Genomic DNA, 15,587 nt, shown 5'->3' with positions numbered 1-15,587 from the left:
TTGTGTTCAATGTGAGGCCTTAGTAAACTGGTCCAAACCTGCCTTCAAGCCTTCCTCTGATTGTGTCTAAGATACATGAAATGAGATAAATCTAGTGATGGCTCCATCAAAAACAGCATTGAACTCACTCTCAGTCATGATACCTAGGTTCAAGACCTCACATTCCTATTAACTGGCTATGTAACCTTGAAAAGAAAGTCCTGTAACCTCTCTGAGCCTTAGTTTCTTCCTCTGTCAAATGAGGATATTAATCCCCACCATGGGATCACTTCATAAATTACATAAATATCTAAGCATTATGATGTATACCTGAAACTAATATAAAATAATATTGAATGTCAACTGTAATTAACAAATAAAATAATCCCTACCACAATGACATAGTAGGATTTTTCTGAGGAGTGCAACAAGCACATGGAGATCCCAACAGGTTTCTAGCACCAGGTCTCTGTCAACACTGGCTGTAGTATTTTAATCCTTCAGGGTGATTAGTCTCAAATCTCTCCTACTTAGGAAAGAATCCATCTGGAATCAATTATTTTATTATTTGAACCCCTCTAAATATTCACTAAAGATATTCTATTAGAACCCTTGTATACTGATGGTAAGAATGTAAATTGGTGCAACCACTGTAGAAATTTTGAAGATACCTCAAGTTTTTAAAATATGACTACCATAAAAGCCAGCAATCCTACTTCTGGGTATACATCCAAAGGAATTTCTATTGAAATTGAAATATATACCCAGATATCCTCACTCTCATATTTATTTCAGCATTAGTCACAATAGCCAAGACATGGAAGCAACCTAAGAATCTACCAACAGATAAATAGATAAAGAAAATATAGTATATACATACAAAGGAAAACGATTCAGCTTTAAATATAGAAGGAAGTTCTGCCATTTGTAACAACATGGATAAATCTGGAGGACATTATGCTAAGTGACATAAGCCAGACACAAAAGGAGAAATACTACATGACACTACTTAAATTAGGAATTTAAAATAGTCAAACTCATAGAAGCAGAGAGTAGAATGGTGGTTGCTAGGGACTGGGGGAAGTGGAAAATGAGGAGGTATTAGTCAAATGGTATGAACTATCAGGTGTACATGATTAATAAGTCCTAGCAATCCACTGTACAGGTTAGTGCCTGTAGTTCACAATACTGTAGTCTATACTAAAAATACTTGCTACTAAAGCAAATCTTATGTTAAGCATTATCACAAAAATAATCTATACCAGTGATGGTGAACCTATGACACGTGTGTCAGCACTGACACGCGTAGCCATTTCTGATGACACGCGGCCGCTAAGGAGGCCGCATGCCGAGGATGAAACATTTGCTGCTCCTGAGGATGAAACATTTGCAAAATAATGTTTTTTTCCTCAAAGTGACACACTACCCGAGTTATGCTCAGTTTTTTGGCAAAGTTTGACACACCAAGCTCAAAAGGTTTCCCATCACTGATCTATACTAATAAAAGGGTAATATACAAATTGTTCAGGATGCCCTCACAGTAACAACCGAACAGCAGGCTGTGTGGAGCAAGCAGCCCAGCAGGGGGGTCAGTGAGGCACGACCAAACAACTGAACAGCAGGCTGTGTGGGGGCAACCAGGCTGGCAGGGGGCAGTTAGGTGTTCTTTCTAATGTAATGCTAGATCCTTTTTGCTAGAATTTTGTTGAGGATTTCAGCAACTCTATTCATCAGAGATATTGGCTTGTAATTCTCTTTCTTTGTAGTGTCTTTATCAGGTTTGGGGATTAGGGTAATGCTAGCTTCATAGAAAGACATTGGAAGTGTGCCTTCCTCTTGAATTTTTTGGAACAATCTGAGGAGGATGGGTTTTAGTTCTTCTTTGAATGTTTGGTAAAACTCCCCTATGAAGCCATCTGGTCCAGGACTTTTGTTTGCTGGAAGTGTTTTGATTACTCCTTCCATTTCCACCATAGTTACAAGCCTATTCTGATTTTTTTTATTCTTCCTGATTGAGTTTTGGAAGGTCATATTTTTCTAGGTATATGTCCATGTCTTCTAGGTTGCCCAGTTAGTTGGAATAGAGTTGTTCATAGTATTTTTTTTTTTTTACAATTCTTTGTATTTCTGTGGCATCTGTTCTTATTTTGCCTCTTTTGTTTCTGATTTTATTTATTTGGGTCCTCTCTTTACTTCTTGGTGATCCTGGCTAGAGTATCATCAATCTTGTTTAATCCTTTTAAAGAACTATCTCTTGGTTTCATTGTTCTTTTGAATTTTTTTGTCTCTATGTTATTTATTTCTGCTCTGATCTTTATTATTTCCTTCTGCTTACGCTGGGCTTTTCTTGTTGCTCTCTTTCTAATTCATTAAGTTGTAGAGTTAGATACTTTATTACCAGTCTTTTTTGTTTTTTGAGGTAGGCCTCTAATGCTATGAATTTCCCTCTCAAGACTGTTTTCACTGTGTCACATAGATTTTTGGATTGTTGTGATTTCATTGTCATTTGTTTCCAGGATGTTTTTTATTTCTTCTTTGATCTCTTTGGTAACCCAATCATTCCTTAATAGCATGCTCTTTAGCCTCCAATTATTTGAATTTTTTAATTGTTTTCATTGTAGTTTATTTCTAATATTATGCTATTTTGGTCTGAGAAGATGCTTGATATGATTTCAATCTTTTTTAATATGAAGAGATTTTGCCTGTGTCCCAATATGTGGTCTATCTTTGAAAATGTCCCATATGAACTTGAGAAAAATGTTTATTCTGTAGCTTGGGGTGAAATGTTCTGAAGATGTCAATTAAGTCCATCTGATCTAGTGAGTAATATAGGATTGCTGTTTCTTTGCTAATTTTTGTATAGAGGATTTATCCAACATGTCAATGGAGTATTAAAGTCCCTACTTTATTATATTGCTGTTAATCTCTCCCTTTATATCTTCCAGAAGTTTTTTTTATGTATTTGGGTGCTCCTTCATTGGATGCATGTATGTTTACCAGAGTTGTTGTATTGATCCCTTTAGTATTATAAGGTGGCCTTCCTTATCTCTTGTTATGGCCTTCATTTTTAGGTTTATTTTGTTAGATATAAGTATTGGTACCCCAGCTTTTTTTTTTTATTATTTCCATTTGCCTGAAAAGTATTTTTCCATCCCTTCACTTTTAGTTTCTGTGATTCCCTTGTTCTGAGATGGGTTTCTTGTAGACAGCATATATATGGGTTATGTTTTCTTATCCATTCAACCACTCTATGTCTTTTTATTGGAGCATTTAATCCATTTTTATTTAACATTATTATTGATAGGTACTTGTGTTTAGCAAATTTTATACTTTATACCTGTGTTCCTTCTTCCCTTTCTATTTCTTATTTTTACAACAGTCCCTTTAGCATTTCTTGCATTGCTGGCTTGATAGTGAGAAACTCCCTTAGCCTTTTTTTGTCTACAAAGCTCCTGAGTTCCCCTTCAATTTTGAATGATACCCTTGCTGGATAGAGTAGTCTTTTATTCAGTCCCTTGCTTTGCATCACTATATATACTTCATTCCATTCACATCTGGCCTGATGTGTTTCTGTTGAGAAATCATTTGATAATCTAATGGGAGATCCTTTGTAGGTAACTCTCTGTCCCTCTCTTGCAGCCTTTCAGATTTTTTCTTTGTCATTAACTTTTTCCATTGTTTTTACAGTGTGTCTTGGTGTGTGTCTTTTTGGGTTCATCTTGTTTGGGACTCTCTGTGCTGTGTGACATTTTTCTTCCCCAAATTAGGGAAGTTTTCTGTCATTATTCCTTCACATAGGTTTTATAAACCTTGCTCCTCTTCTTGTCCTTCTGGCACCCCTATTATATGTACATTACTTCATTTCATGTTGTCCTGAAGTTCCCTTAGGCTCTCATCCTGCTTTCTAATTTTTTCTCCAATTGCTGTTCATATAGGGTATGTTTTGTTGCCCTATCTTCTAACTCACTAATTCATTCCTATGCTTCTTCTAGTCTACTGTTGAATCCTTCCTTCGTGTTTTTATTGTAGTTATATCAATCTTGATATCTTCTTGATTCTTACATAAGTTGTTGATTTTCTCATCTATCTGGTTTATAAACTGTATGACCCTTACTCTGAATTCTTTTTCTGATATATTGCATGCCTCCGTTTCATTTAGTTTCTTTTTTTGTGATTTCCCCTTTCTTTCCTTGGGGGGTTGTTACTTTGTCTCCCCATTTTTGCTATCACTTTTTGTCCCTGGGCACCCTGCTTGGGGTTTGAGAGGAGGAAAACCTATTATGGAGATGGTTCAGAAATTGTTAGCCCAGATGCTGGTTTTGCCTTGAATCTCATGCCTTTATTGTCTCTGCTCTGGGTTGTATCCCCTTCTCCCACTGATCTGTTCCCTCAGTTTTCTGCTTCAGATGCTCGGGGTGGTGGGAGCGTGTGCACAGTTCCTCTGATGTGCAACTCCCTGTGTGGACCCAGAGCCCTCTGGCATGCAATTCACAGTGTGACCTTGGTACCCGTGACAAGCTGGAACCTTCGGTCTCTCTGGCAGTGCTCTTGTGGCATGGTCCTGTGGCCCCTGGTTCAGTACACTGGCTTGCTACATGTCACCCCAGCAGTGCTTTTCTATGGCCCAGAGTGAGGCATGTGCTGGGTTCCTCCAGGTAGTCCCTCAAGACTCTCCCACGGCCTGGGGAGAAGCAGGTGCAGGTTTCTCTGGATCACATAGTCAGAGATCCTCTGTGGCCTGAGTGGGGCACATGGTGATTTACTCCAGACTGCCCCAGCAGCAAGACCCTGTGCTTTGGATGGGGTAGGCATAGGTTTCTCTGGGTTGCACAGTCCCCCTTTCTTGTAGCCCAGAGTGAGAGACCTGCTGGGTTGCTCTAGTTTGTCCCTTCTCAGTATGGAGCAGGGGCAGGTTGCTCTGGGTGGCTCTGTCTGTGCTCCCCTGTTGCCCACCCAGGGTGAGGTGTGTGTTGGGTTGCTCTGGATGGCTCCAACAGGACTGTTCTGGGAGGCAGGGTGGAGCAGTTATGGGTTGCTCTGGATCACACAGTCAGAGCTCCTCTGTGGCCCAGACTGGGGTGTGTTCTGGGGTGTTCTGGGTGGCCCCAACAGCAGGTCCTGGGGCTTGGGTTAGAGCAGGTGCTGGCTGGCTCTGGGTCAGGCTAGCAGCACAGTTCTGGGGTCTCAGGCGGGAGTGGGGCACAGGGTTCCCCCAGGGTTGCACTCACTGTGGGTTCTTGTAGCCAGATCCTAGGACACTGGGTCCCAGCAAGCTGGTGAGGAAGCCTGGTGCAGGAGCTCACTCTGGCAGCATGCACTCACTGCAGATGTCTAGGAGCCTGCTGGGAGGTACTGTGCCACTCAATACTGGGGCACGGTGGTGGTTCCATGTGGGTTATGGCTGGAAAGCAGCATTCTCTAGGCATCCTCTGCCCTTTCCTATTGAAAATTTTCTCCTCAGCTGTGTTTAATTTGTTAATTCAGGGTGGATATTCTCTGGTTTAGTTGCTTTTCTGGCCTGGTCCTAGGAGGGAGGTGCATGACACTGCCACCTATTTGGCCATTTTCCTGGGGAAACATTTTTAAAATACTGATATCTGGGTCCCCCATCCCAGAGATTATAATTTTTTAATTTCTATTAAATTTATTGGGGTGACATTGGTCAACATGAACATAAACATTTCAGGTGTGGATTTCTATGTTATAAGATCTTTATATTGTAACGTATGCCCACCACCCAAAGTCAAATCTTCTCCTGACAACATATATTAGAATCCCTTTTACCCCCCACCCCCTTCCCTATGGTAACCACCATACTGTTTTTTATGTACACAAGTTTCAGTTTTATGTCCCACATATGAGTGAAATCACATGGTTCTTAGCTTTTTTCTGACTGACTTATTTCCCTTAGCATAGTATCCTCAAGTTCCATCCATGTTGTTGCAAATGGCACTATTTCATCCTTTCTTATGGCTGAGTAGTATTACATTGTGAATATGTACCACATCATCTTTATACAGTCCTCTATCACAGGACACTGGTTGTTTCCATGTCTTGGCCACCATTAATAATGCTGCAATGAACATATGGGTGCATATATCTTTGTGAAACATGATTTTGAGTTTTTCAGATATATACACAGGAGAGAGATTGCTGGGTAGCTCTATTCGTAATATTTGAGGAATTGCCACACTGCTATCCATAGTGGTTGTACCATCTCACATTTCCACCAGCAGTGAATGAGGTTTCCCTCTTTTCCACAACCTCTCCAACACTTGTTATTGCTTGTCTTGTTGGTAATGACCACTGTAACAAGTGTGAGGTGGTATCTCATTGTAGTTTTGATTTGCATTTCCCTAATTACCAGTGAGGTGGAACATCTTTTCATATATCTATTGGCAGTTCATATGCCTTCTTGGGAGAGGTGCATTTTCAGTTCCTCTGCCCTGTTTTAGATTGGGTTATTTGTTTGGTGTTATTTTATGAGGGTTTTTTTGTGGGTTTTTTTTTTTGTTTTGTTGTTGTTGTTGTTGTTTTGAGATATAATTGACATACATTAAACTACTCTTAAGTTTTTAGAAGTTAAACCTTTGTCAGAGCTACTGTTTACAAATATCATCTCCCATCTGGTTGTCTGCTTCTTTGTTTTGTTGTCATTTTCTTTTGCTGTGCAGAAGCTTTTTAGTTTGATATAGTTCCATTCATTTATTTTTGCCTTTACTTTCCTTGCCTTTGGGATCAAGTTCATAAAATGTTCTCTATGACCAAGGTCCATACATTTGGTACCAATAATTTCTTCTATGTATCTTATTGTTTTGTGTCTTATATTTAGGTCTTCGATCCATTTTGAATGAATTTTTATACATGAGGACAAACTGTAATCCAGTTTCATTCTCTTGCATGTGGCTTTCCAGTTTTCCCAGCACCATTTAGTGAAGAGACTATCTTTACTCTATTGTGTGTTTCTGGCTCCTTTGTCAAAAATTACCTGTCCAAATACATGTGGCTTTACAGCTGGGCTCTCTATTTTTGTTCCATTGGTCTGTGTGCATGTTTCTTTGCCAATACTATGTTGTTTTTATTATCATAGCTTTGTAGTATAATTTGAAGTCAGGTAGCATGATACCTCCAACTTCATTCTTTTTTCTCAGGATTGCTTTGGCTTTTGGGGTCTTTTTTTATTCCATACACATCTGATGATTTCTCATTCTATTTCTCTTAAAAATGATATTGTAATTTTGATGGGGGTTGCATTAAATCTGTATATTGCTTTGGGTAATATGAACACTTTAGCTATGTTGATTCTTCCAGTCCATGAACATGGGATATTTTTCCATTTTGTTGTGTCTTTTACAATCTCTTTTAATAATACTTAGTAATTTTCAGTATATAGGCATTTTCACATCCTTTAAGTTTATTCCTATGTATTTTATTCTTTGGGCTGCAATTGCAAAAGAAATTATTTTCATTTCTCTTTCTGATGTTTTTGTGCATATACAGGAAGGCAATTAATTTTTGCACATTGATTTTGTAGCCTACAACTTTACTGTATTTGATGACTATTTCTAATCATTTTTTTGGTGGAGTCTTTAGGGTTTGCTATACACAGAATCATGATGCCCCCAAAAAGTGACAGTTTCACTTCTTCATCCCCTATTTGGATGCCTTTATTAGGACTACCAGGACTATGTTGAATAATAGTGGTGAGAATGGACATCCTTGTCTTGTGTCTGATCTTAGAGGGAAAGCTTTCAGTTTTTCATCATTGAATATTATATTAGATGAAGGCTTATTATATATGGCCTTTATTATGTTGGAGTTTCCTTCTATTCCTATTTTATTAAGTATTTTATAATCATGTATCTTATCAATTGCTTTTTCTGAATCTATTGATAAGATAATATGATTTTTATCCTTTCTTTTGTTAATGTGGTGTATTACATTGATTGATTTGCATATGTTGACCCATCCTTGTGCCCCTGGAATGAACCCTACTTGACCGTGATGTATTATTGTTTTGATGTACTATTGTATTTAATTTGCTAATATTTTGCTTAGGATTTTTGCATCTTTATTCATCTAAGATCTTGGTCTATAGTTTTCTTTTTTGTGTTATCTTTGCCAGGCTTTGGATTGGGTTATATTTGCCTCATAGAATATGTTAAGAAGTATTGCCTCTTCTTCAATTTTTTGGAAGAGTTTGAGGAGGAAAAGTTTTAAATCTTCTTTGAACATTTGTTATAATTCATTAGTGAAGCTATCTGGTCCTGGATTTTATTCTGGGGGAGTTTTTTTTTATGATTGTTTCCATTTCCTCACTGCTGATCTGGCTGTTTAGATTTCCCAATTCTTCATGATTTAGTCTAGGAAACTTATAGATTTCTAGGAATTTACCCATTTCTTCTAGGTTATAGAGTTTGGTGGCATATAGTCTTTCATAATATTCTAGCATGATCTTTGTATATATGTGATGTCTGTGGTGACTTCTCTCTCATTTCTGATTTTGTTTATATTGGTCTTTTCCATTTTTTCCTTAGTGAGTCTAGCCAGGGGTTTGTCCATTTTATTACTCTTTTCAAAGAACCAGATCTTTGTTGTATTCATTTTTTTGTATAGTCTTTTTGTTCTCTATTTCATTTAATTCTGCTCTAATTTTTATTATTTCCTTTCTCCTGCTGAATTTGGGTTGCTTTTGTTCTTTTTCTAGTACTTTAACATGTAATGTTAGGTTGTTTACTTGGGATTTCTTTTTTTTCTTGATATAGGCCTATAATGATATAAACTTCCCTCTTATTACTGCATTCGCTGTATCCCAGAAGTTTTGATATGTTACATTATCATTCTCATTTGTCTCTACATAACTTTTGATCTCATATTTTATTCCTTCTTTACCCCATTCATTTTTTAGTAGTATGTTGTTTAAATCCACATATTTGTGGATTTCTTTACTTTCATTTTGCAATTAATTTCTAATTTCAAGGCATCATGGTAGCAGAATATGCGTGGTATAATTTCAATCTTCTAGAATTTGCTGATGCTAGTTTTGTGACCCAACATATGGTCTATCCTTGAGAATGTTCCATGTGCACTGCAGAAGAATGTATAATCTGATGTTCTGGGATGAATGTTTCTGTAAATGTCAATTATGTCCATTTGTTCTAGTGTTTCATTTAATGTCAGTATTTCTTTTTTTAATATATTTTATTGATTTTTTACAGAGAAGAAGGGAGGAGCAGAGAGAGTTAGAAACATTGATGAGAGAGAAACATCCATCAGCTGCCTCCTGCACACCCCCCACTGGGGATACGCCCGCAACCAAGGTACATGCCCTTGACCGGAATTGAACCTGGGACCCTTGAGTCCATTGGCCGATGTTCTATCCACTGAGCCAAACCAGTTAGGGCATGTCATTATTTCTTTATTGATTTTCTGTTTTGTTGATCTGTCTAGAGTTGTCAATGGAATATTAAGCACCTCTACTATGATTGTGTTTTGAACTGTTTCTCCCTTTAGTTCTATGAGTAGTTGTTTTCTGTATTTCATTGCTCATTGATAGGTTGCATATATATTAAGAAGTGTTATGTTTTTCTGATGTAGTGTCCCTTTAGCATTATAAAGTGTTCATCTTGCACAGCTGGTATTGCTCAGTGATTGAGCTTCAGCATTGATCCATGAACCAGAAGGTCACGGTTTGATGCCTGGTCAGGGCACAAGCCCGGGTTGCATGCTCGATCCCCAGTGGGGGGCATGTAGGAGGCAGTTGATAAATTATTCTCTCTCATCATTGATCTCTCTCTCTCTCTCTCTCTCTCTCTCTCTCTCTCTCTCTCTCTCTCCCTGCCTTCCCCTCTGAAATCATTAAAGATATATATATATGGCTAATATGCAACGTGTCCCTGTGGGAGTTCGACGGGGAGACCGGGAGTTCTATTGCTCGCTATGATGTGCATTGACCACCAGGGGGCGGGGCAGAATAAAGGAAGGACCCGGCCAGCAGCCAGAAGGCCCTGATGAGCCCTGATCACTGGCCAGGCCTAGGGACCCTACCCGAATTTCGTGCACTGGGCCTCTAGTATAAAAATAAAATAAACTGTCCATCTTTTTCACTTGTTAATCTTTGTTATCTAGAAATCTATTTTGTCAGATATAAGTATGACTATACCTGCTTTTCTGTGGATGTTATTTGCTTAAAGAATCATCTCCCACCCTTTTACTTTGAATCTGCCTTTGTCTTTGCAGCTTAGATGTGTCTCTTGTAGGCAGCATATGTTGGGCTTTGTTTTTTTATCCACTCTGCTACTCTATGACTCTTTATTAGTGAATTCAAACCATTTACATTTAGGGTAATTATTGATGTATGAGTATTTCTTATAGCAATTTTATCATTTTCTGGTAGCACTGTGCCTCCATTGATTCTTTTCCTTTGTGATTCTGTCTGTTGTATTTTTGTCTGGTATTCCATACTGATTTTCTCTGCTTCTTTTTTTTCTAAGCTATGTGTCTTGGCTTGGGGATTTTTGTGTGTGGTTACCATCCTTTTATAGAAAATAAAGTTTCATATATACAGAAGTTTTTTTCCCCTTTTAAGTGCATCTGCTCTTCATCCCCCTTTGCCAGTTTAGACTTTAACCCCTCCCTTTTATGTTTTTCTTGTCACAAATTTTCCCTGTTTATATGTAAGTTTTCTGGTGATCTCACTCATAGTGTTGGGACCTTATGTTCTTTGTTTCAGATAAAATAACTCGCTTGAATATTTCCTGCAATGGAGGTTTTCTCATGATACAATCTCTCAGCTTCTGTATGCAGGGAACAACTTTATTTATACTTAATGTTTAAAGGATACTTTTGCTGTACATATTATTTGTGGTTGGTAATTTCTCTCTTTCAGACATTTGAATATTTTGTTCCACTCCCTTCTATCTTGTAGAGTTTCTGTTGAGATATCAGATGAAATTCTGATGGATTTTCCTTTCTATGTCACTTCCTTCTTTTCCATGCCTACTTTGAGGATTTTTCCTTTGCCATTAATTTTTTACAGTTTTAATACCAAGTGCCTTGGAGAGGGCCTTCTTGGATTAAGGTAACAAGGTGTTCTGTTTGCTTCCCGTATTCAAGGATTTAATTCTTTCCATAGATTTAGAAAGTTCTCTTCATATATTTGTTTGCATAGACTCTCAGTTCCCTGCTCCTTCTCCTCCTCTTCCGGAATGCCTATGATTCTAATATTGCTTTTTCTAATGGAGTGAAATAGTTCTCATAGAGCTCATTCATTTTTCATTATGCTCAGGTCTCTCTCTCTCTCTCTCTTCTTCCCTCTACATCATTTCTAGATTCCTATCTTTGATATCATTAATTCTTTCCTCCATCTGGTTGGTAGTTTTCTATATTCAGTGGTACAATCTTTTTTAAAATCTTTATTGTTGAAAGTATGACATAGGTCCTCCTTTTTTGACCATTAACCTCTTCCATCCTGCTCCCATTTTACGCCCCCCGCCCCAAACCTCCACCACCCCATTGTATAAGCCCATGGGTTATGCATATATACAAACAAGTTCATTGGTTGATTTCTTCCCACACACCCTCTGCAGCCTACCCACTGAGGTTCAACAGTCTGTTCATGCTTTTATGACTCTCGGTCTATGTTTTATCATCAGTTTATTTGGTTCATTAGATTCCACATATGAGTAAGATCATGTGATACTTATCTTTTTCTGACAGGTTTGTTTTGCTAAGCATAATACTCTTCAGGTCCATTCATACTGTTGCAAATGATAAGAGTTCTTTCATTTTTAGTATTGCATAGTATTCCATTGTGTAAATGTACCATAGTTTTTTTCTTTCTTTATTGATTAAGGTATTACATATGTGTACTTATCCGCACATTGCCCAGCACCCCACCCCCGCTCATGCCCTTACCCCCCTGGTGTCTATGTCCATTGGTTATGCTTATATGCATGCATACAGGTGCTTTGGTTGATCTCTTCCCCTTACCCCCACCCTCCTCTACCTCCCCTCTGAGGTTTGAGCATCTGATTGATGCTTCTCTGTCTCTGGATCTATTTTGGTTCATCAGTTTCTGTTGTTCATTATATTCCACAAATGAGTGAGATCGTGTAATATTTATCCTTCTCTGACTGACTTACTTCAATTAGCATAATGCTCTCCAGGTCCACCCATGCTGTTGCAAATGGTAGGAGTTACTTCCTTTTTACAATATTCCATTGTGTAGATGTACTCCAGTTTTTTTTTATTGTCTAAAGTTTTACATATGTCTCCTTTTTTCCTGATTAACACCCCCCCCTCAGCCATTCCCACACCAGGTAAGCCCCCACTGACTCAGTGTGTCTGTCCATTGGTTATGCTAACAGGCATTCATACAAGTCTTCTGGTTGCTCTATAACAATCCTCACCTCCCCTGCCATTTGTCTGTAGATCTATTTTTGTTATCAAATTATGTTGATTATATCCCACATATGAGTGAGATCATGCGATATTTATCTTTCTCCAACTGGCTTATTTAGCTTAGCATAATGCTCTCTAGGTCCCTACATGCTGTTGAAAATGGTAAAAGTTCCTTTTTTTATAGTGGCATAGTATTCCATTGAGTAGATGTACCACAGTTTTTTAATCCACTCATCAGCTGATGGGCACTTAGGTTGTTTCCAAATCTTAGCTATTGTATATTGTGCTGGTATGAACATAGTGGTGCATATATCCTTTCTGATTGGTGTTTCTGGTTTCTTGGGATATAGTCTTAGAAATGGGATACCTGGATCAAATGGGAGTTCCATTTTTAACTTTTTCAGGAAACTCCATACTGTCTTCCACAGTGGCTGCACCAGTCTGCCTTCCCACCAGCAGTGCATGAAGGTTCCTTTTTCTCCACATCCTCACCAACACTTGTCATTTGTTGATTTGTCGATGACAGCCATTCTGAAAGATGTGAGGTGGTATCTCATTGTTGTTTTGATTTGCATATCTCCAATGATTAGTGACTTTGAACATGTTTTCATATACCTCTTGGCCTTCTGTATGTCCTCTTTCGAAAAGTGTCTATTTAGAGCCTTTGCCCATTTTTTTGATTGGATCATTTATCTTAATTTTGTTAAGTTATATGAGTTCTCTATAAATTTTGGAGATTAAACCCTTATCTGAAATAGCATTGGCAAATATGTGCTCACATGCAGTGGGCTTTCTTATTGTTTTGTTGATGGTTTCTTTTGCTGTGCAGCAGCTTTTTATTTTTATGTAGTCCCATTTGTTTATTTTTCTCCTTAGACTCCATTGCCCTAGGAGCTCTGTCAGAAAAGATTTTGCTAGGACATATGTCTGCTATTTTGCTGACTATGGAGTCTTGTAGGATTTTTATGGTTTCCTGTCTTACATTTAAGTCCTTTAGCTATTTTGAGTTTGTTTTTGTGTATGGTGTAAATTGGTGATCTAGTTTCATTCTTTGCATGTATCTGACCAAATTTCCCAGCACCATTTGTTGAAGAGACAGACTTGACTCCATTGTATGGTCTTGCCTCCTCTGTCAAATATTAATTGAGCATAATGGCTTAGGTTGATTTCTGAGTTCTCTGTTCTGTTCCATTGGTCTATATGTCTATTCTTGTGTCAGTACCAGGCAATTTTGAGAACCGTGGCTTGGTAAAATAGCTTGATATCTGGTATTGTGATCCCTCCAACTTTGTACTTCTTTCTCAGGATTGCTGTGGCTATTCAGGGTCTTTTCTTATTCTAGATGAATTTTTGGAGAGTTTGTTCTAGATCAGTGATGGTGAAACTATGACACGCGTGTCAGCACTGACACGCGTAGCTATTTCTGATGACACGTGGCCGCTGAGGCAACCGCATGCCGAGGATGAAACATTTGCTGCTCCTAAAGATGAAACATTTGCGAAATAATGTTTTTTCCTCAAAGTGACACACTACCCGAGTTATGCTCAGTTTTTTGGAGAAGTTTGACAAACCAAGCTCAAAAGGTTGCCCATCACAGTTCTAGATCTTTGAAATATGCCATTGATATTTTAATGGGGATTGCATTGAATCTGTAGATTGCTTGGGGTAGTATGGACATTTTAATGATGTAGATACTATCAATCCATGAACATATGTTCTTCCATTTGTTTATGTCTTCCTTTATCTCTTTTTTCAATGTCCTATAGTTTTCTGAGTGCAGGTCTTTTACCTCCGTAGTTAAGTTTATTCCTAGGTATCTTAATTTTTTTTTGGTGTGATGGTAAAAGGGAATGTTTTTTTCATTTATTTTTCTGTGAGTTTATTATTGGTGTATAAAAAGGCCAAAGCTTTCTGGGTGATAATTATGTACCCTGCTACATTGCCAAATTCATTTATTAGGTCTAGTCATTTTTTGATGGAGTCTTTGGGGTTTTCAATGTATAGTATCATGTCATCTGCGAATAAGGACAGATTTACTTCTTCTTTTCCAATTTGGATGCCTTTTATTTCTTCTTCTTGCCTGATCGCTATAGCTAGTAATTCTAGTACTATGTTGAACAGGAGTGGTGAAAGTGGGCATCCTTGTCTTGTTCCTGTTCTTAGGGGAAATGAGTTTAGTTTTTGCCCATTGAGTATGATGTTGGCTGTAGGTTTGTCATATAGAGCTTTTATTATGTTGATGTATGATCCCTCAATTCCCACGTTGCTGAGAGTTTTTATCAAGAAAGGGTGTTGGATTTTGTCAAATTCTTTTTCTGCATCAATTGATATGATTATGTGATTTTTGTCACTCAAGTTGTTTATTTGATATATGACATTTATTTATTTGTGGATATTGTACCATCCTTGCATCCTGGAATTAAATTCCACTTGGTCATGGTGTATGATCTTTCTAATGCATTGTTGAATCTGATTTGTTAGAACTTTGTTGAGGATTTTAGCATCTATGATGATCAAGGATTTTGACCTGTACTCTTTTTCGTGGTGTCTTTATCTGGTTTTATAATTAGGGTAATGCTGGCTTCATAGAAAGAGCTTGGGAGTGTGCATTACTCTTGAATTTTTTTGAATAGTTTGAGGATGATAGGTTTTAGTTCTTCTTTGAATGCTTGGTAGAACTCCCCAGTAAAGCCATCCAGACCAGGGCTTTTGTTTGCTGGAAGATTTTTGAGCACTGCTTCAATTTCTTTAGTAGTTATCACTCTATTCACGTTTTTTCACTTCCTGGTTGAATTTTGGGAGCTTTATTTTTCTAAAAATATGTCATTTCATCTAGGTTGTCCAATTTGTTGGAATAGAGTTGTTCATAATATTTTTTTCATAATCCTTTGTATTTCTGTAAATCAGTTGTTACTTCACCTCTTTCATATCTGATTTTATTTATTTGGGTCCTCTCTTTTTGCTTATTAGTGAGCCTGGCTAGAGTTTCATCAGTCTTGTTTATCCTTTCAAAGAACCAGCTCTTGGTTTTGTTGATATTTTGTATTATTTTTTTGGTCTCTATGTCGTTTATCTCTGCTCTGATGTTTTTCATGTCCTGTCTTCTGCTTACGCTGGGCTTTTCTTGTTGCTCTCTTTGTAACTCTTTGAATTGTAGGGGTAGATAATTCATTACCATTGTTTATTGGTTTTTTTCATTTTAATTT

Source organism: Eptesicus fuscus, chromosome 1 (genome assembly GCF_027574615.1).
Source record: "Eptesicus fuscus isolate TK198812 chromosome 1, DD_ASM_mEF_20220401, whole genome shotgun sequence".
NCBI classification, from domain to species: domain Eukaryota; kingdom Metazoa; phylum Chordata; class Mammalia; order Chiroptera; family Vespertilionidae; genus Eptesicus; species Eptesicus fuscus.
The sequence above is the reverse complement of the archived record's forward strand: the minus strand, read 5'-3'. Positions refer to the sequence as shown.